The following is a 5,668-nucleotide window of genomic DNA, read 5'->3' on the forward strand; positions in this document are numbered from 1 at the left end:
GCCTTGTCGACCTGACTAGGACCCCCGTTTCTCCCACGGGTTGAGGGAGGCCCAGATCGGCTGGCCCGCGGCAACCCTGGCTGTCCTGGAACTCACTCTGTAGACCAGGCTGGCCTCGAACTCAGAAATCTGCCTGCCTCTGCCTCCCAAGTGCTGGAATTAAAGGCATGCACCACCACTGACCGGCTCTGAGGATGACTTTTGACTTGTGATCCTCCTGCCTCTGCTTCTCAAGTTTTGAGATTGCAGGCATGAGCCACTAGTTTAAACCAGGGTTTCATGTATGCCAGACATGTACCCTGCATCTGAGCAACATCCTCAGCCTTATTGCTCAGATATTTTTGAATTTGCATTGACAATTCTAACCTAATTCTCCTGATATTTTATCAGTTTACACTCGCAGTGATGACTGACACTTGGGATTGTTACCAGTCCCCCTTGGATTCTCTCCGGTGGCTCTTGGTTCATCCTCATCTCTGAGCATGCTGGAATTTTCATTCTGGTGGAAGACCAGATGCTCTAAAGAGAGTCAGGGTATCCCTCCCTTTTGCTACCAGACTAATGGACCCTGTACTGGCTGGTTTTGTGTGTCAACTTGACACTGTTGGAGTTATCACAGAGAAAGGAGCCTCCCTTGAGGAAATGTCTCCATGAGATCCAGCTGTAAGGCATTTTCTCAATTAGTGTTCAAGGGTGGGAGGGCCCATTGTGGGTGGTGCCATCCCTGGGCTGGTGGTCATAGGTTCTATAAGAAAGCAAGCTGAACAAGCCAGGGGAAGCAAGCCAGTAAGTAACATCCCTCCATGGCCTCTGTATCAGCTCCTGCTTCCTGACCTGCCTGAGTTCCAGTCCTTTGGTGATGAACAGCAATGTGGAAATGTAAACTGAATAAACCCTTTCCTCCCCAACTTACTTCTTGGTCATGATGTTTTGTGTAAGAGTAGAAACCCTAACTAAGACAGACCCCAAATAATTTCTAGGAGCCTCACACTGGAGGAGAGAAAGGATGAAACCTTGTACCAGTCAGAAAAAGAGGTTCCCACAGCTCTGCTAGACTCACTTCCTATTAAATTAACATATTATATTCCCCAACTTTGCTCGTTTTGGCTATAGAATTATAAGAGTGCTTCAGAAGAGGAAGACAGTAAGACTATTTCTTTCTCGTTTGGCCAAACTAAACAAAGCCACTCTTTTTTTTTTTTTTAAAGAAGTTCTGTTTCCTGGTTCCTTTTCTAATACAGGGAAACTATGTATCTAGAGGATTTAATTCACCTCAGGACTTAATCACACTCTTTCCTCATACGGTGAAGTGAACAAAACAAAGCCAGGTTCAGAATTCACTCTCCTTCTTGCAGTTAATCCCCACTAGTCAACTACTAGTTAATGGAGCCTTGAATCCACCCCCAGCCCTAGCTCCATTTGATTCCTGTTTTAATCTCCTTACTAACCTTATATATGAGCATCCTTAGATGTCATCTCATGAGCTCAAATTCAGTGTATCTTCTAAATAGTTCTAGCCTGAATTACTCTAAACTGTGCCCAAAATAGAACCATGGCTCCTTCAGCCAAATGTTTTAGCATTGTTTCTACACAGACAGTAGGTGGTGCTGCCTCCCAAGTTAGGACTTGGCTTCAGAATCTCCTTTAAGGATTGGAAGCTGCTGCCACTGACCTGTTCTCTCTCTCTCTCTCTCCTCTCCTCTCCTCTCCTCTCCCCTCTCTCTCCCTCTCTCTCTTTCCCTCTTCTCTCTCTTTCCTTCCTCTCTCTCCCTCTCTCTCTCCCTCTCTCTCTCCCTCTCTCTCTTTCCCTCTTCTCTCTCTTTCCCTCTTCTCTCTCTCTTCCTCCCTCTCTCTCTTTCTTTCTCTCCCCCTCTCTCTCCCTCTCTTTCCCTCTCTCTCTTTCTCTCTTTCTCCCTCCCTCTCTCTTTCCCTCTCTCTCTTTCCCTCTTCCCTCTCTCTCTTTCTCTCTCTCCCCCTCTCTCTCCCTCTCTTTCCCTCTTTTCTCTCTCTCTCTCTTTCTCCCTCCCTCTCTCTTTCCCTCTCTCTTTCCCTCTTCTCTCTCTTTCCCTCCTCTCTCTCTCTCTCTCTCTCTCTCTCTCTCTCTCTCTCTCTCTCTCTGAGTTTACTTATATGTATATGTACTTTGTGCATAATGTCCATGGATATCAGAAGAGGGTCTCAGATCCTATGAACTGGAGTTATGGGCAACTGTGAGCCATGTGGGTGCTGGGAACCAAACCTGGACCCTCTGCAAGAGCAACAAGTGCTCCTGTGTTGAGCTATTCACTGGGTTCCCAGGCTATTTCTTTTAGAAATTATGCATGAGACTGGAGAGATAGTTCAGTGAATAAAAATGCTTGTCACACAATTTTGATGACCTAGATGGTCACACTTCCATCCCTAGAACACATTTTAAAGGCTGGATGTCAGTGCACAAATGCAATTCCAGAAGAATGGGGCAGAAACTTCCAGGATGGAAAATGAAAACAGACTTCTGAAATTTTTCACAGACATGCACACATACAAACTTACACATGCACCAATACATGCACATGCACACATACATGTACATACACATGAGCGCACATGCACGTGCACTCACAGCAGAGCAGAACAAATCTGCCTGTGAGGTCTGTGCTGTAGTCAGTTGGTAAAATATCTGCCTAGCAGGCATGTGGTTCTATCTCCAGCAGCACATAAAGCTGAACACGATGGATGAATAATTTTAATCCCACCACTTAGAAGGTGGAGGTCTGAGGATCAAACGTTCAAGGTCATCCTCCACTATACATTGAGTTGGAGTCCAACCTGGGGTTGTATAAGACTCTGCCTTGAAATGCATGCACACTGATGCAAACATGCCTGAAGAAAGGTAACTCTGAAATATATCAATGGGGAGAGAAAAAGTGGCTGTAGCATAAAGCTGTGACAGTTATTGTTGAAGAGCACAGGAGAGGTGCAAGCCTGCAGGCCACCAGAGGTACAAAGACCAAGGAGGAGAGTGTACCTGTGAGAAATCCCAGCTGCTCTGCAATTATGTCCTTTGATAAACCCCATCCTCTATCCAAAGGTAAACACCAGCTCCAACATGTCGAATACAGCCACGCAATCCAGACGGTACTGAGGGAGACCACAGAAAGGTTTGAGGCTCTAAATTTGAGCATAAGGATCCTAAAGAAATGAGGCAGCTCTTGGGAGTCAGAAGACATGGAGGATGGGCTGGTGAAATGGCTCAGTGGGGAAGAACACTGATTGTTCTTCGGAAGGTCATGAGTTCAAATCCCAGCAACCACATGGTGGCTCACAACCACCTGTAATGAGATCTGATGCCCTATTCTGGTGCATCTGAAGACAGCTACAGTGTATTTACATATAATAAATAAATAAGTCTTTAAAAAAAAAAAGAAGACATGGAGGGTTGTTGGCAGGAGCTCCTGAATTCTACCTGATAGCCTGGAGGGACAACCTCAAACACTCAGTGGGCTCAAGTAGAGTGACGTATGAGAGACTGAACTCAAGCTGAGGTGGCTCATGCCTGTGATCCCAGCACTAAGAAGGAGTTCAAGGTCATTCTTGGTTAGAAGGAGTTCAAGGTCATTCTTGGCTAGATAGTGAGTTGGAGGTCAGCCTGAGCTATACAGGTTGATCTCCAAAAACAACAACAGCAATAATAATAATAAACCAAAATGAATCAGGGGATGGTAGAACATGCCTGTGATCGCATCGTTTAGGGAACAGTTGGGAAGTTGTGGTACAAAGCTGTTGTGGCCACAGTCTCCTCAAATTGCCTGAGAGTAGATTTTAAGTGTTATCACTATAACAAAAGCAAACAAAAATCTAATTAGCCAGAAGTATATTGAGGTAATTAGTCATTCACAAGATAAATAATCTTTCTTTACAGTCTTAGGAGACGTCTAGAAAACACAGCAGATGGAGCAGTGTGAACATCTGGGCAATAGATGCTGTAAAGAGAGATGTCTCTACCTCTTGAGTGGAATGGGTAGGAACATCTGACTTGTTAGGCACACCTGTGTCAACAAAAGCATAAGGCACATATTAGACACTTCCTTGAAATAGAGCAATAGATGAGCTTTCAAACTCACTGAGTCCAGAGAAGAAGCAAAAGGAATTGGCCAGTGCAGAGAATAAGTTAGCTGAGGAGTCAGACAGAAGCAGGAGCCCAGACAGAAGCAGGAGCCCGGCAAGAGCTGAGGTAAGTCGTGGCTGTGTGTGGCATCCACAGCCAAGGTGATCACTTCTGCACTGTGTTTCCCAAGGCCCTAGACGGGCCTTCGCTGTGTGTTCACAGTCATCTGATTTTTGTAAAATTACATGTATATATATATATGACTTATTTATTTTATTTATATGAGTACACTGTAGCTGTCTTCAGACACACCAGAAGAGTGCATCAGATCCCATTACAGATGGCTATGAGCCACTATGTTGTTGCTGGGAATTGAACCCAGGACTTCTGGAAGAGCAGTCAGTGCTCTTAATCACTGAACATTCTCTCCAGCCCTGTGAAATGTATTCATAGTTATGTTTGCTGATTCATTCCAACCAGACTTTTCCTTGTAATGATTGGCATTTGGGGTTCAGAGTAAGGGCAATTAAAAGGGCCTGCGTGGCTTGCATTTACTAAGGTATCTGGTTAGTGTGCATTGGGTTAGTGCCAACTGGCTCCATGGAGAAGTGACTTTTCCAGAATACTGCTGCCTGCTGATAACTCACCTGACACCAGAGACTAAAGGGTAAAGTCAGAAGACCTGCGATAGGAAGCACCATAAATCTGTGGATAAACCAGTCTCATCAGTGTCCAGTCAAAAAAAGTTCTTTCTCAGGAGTGCAGTGTGTAAGACTGTGCATATCATCGATACAACTACTTCTTACATTCCTCACATACATTCAGTGGAGGTGATTATGACATCAAAAATTATAAGAAAAATGATAGATTATTATATTATAACAAAATGTCTTAAACTGGAGACATGGCTCGCCGGTTCAGAGAGCTTGCTGGTCTTCCAGAGAACTAAAGTTGGGTTCCCAGCACCCTTATCAGCTGGTTCACAACCGCCTATTAGTCCGGTTGAAGGCATCGGACTCATCTTTCTGAGCTCCCCAGGCACTAACACATGTGGCATACATACACAGACACCCCCACATACGCACTCGAGGCCACATGTGCACACACACACACACACACACACACACACACACACAAATAAAAGTTTTTTCTTAAAAAAGGAAAACAAAGTTTTTCAGTTCCTAACAAAATAGTAACCTATTGAATTTAAAGCAGTGGTTCTCAACTTTCCTAACACAGTTCTTTATACAGTTTCCTTTAATACAGTTCTTCATATTATGGTGACCCTCCAACCACAAAATTATTTTGTTGCTATAATTGTAACTTTATGGAGGAGCAGTGTCTCAGTTCCTAAGACCATCAGGAATATGTGTTTTCTGGTGGGCATGACCCACAGGTTGAGAAACACTGAATTATTTCAAATGAAAAAAACACATCCTAGATATTTTTATTAGATATTTTCTTTATTTACATGTCATATATCTCCTTTCCAAGTTTCCCCTCCAAAGGAAAAAAAACTCAAAAAACAAAAAAGAACAAGAATAAACCCCTGTTCCCTCCCCGCCTCCCCCTGCTCGCCAC

Source organism: Mastomys coucha, unplaced genomic scaffold, assembly GCF_008632895.1.
Source record: "Mastomys coucha isolate ucsf_1 unplaced genomic scaffold, UCSF_Mcou_1 pScaffold3, whole genome shotgun sequence".
NCBI classification, from domain to species: domain Eukaryota; kingdom Metazoa; phylum Chordata; class Mammalia; order Rodentia; family Muridae; genus Mastomys; species Mastomys coucha.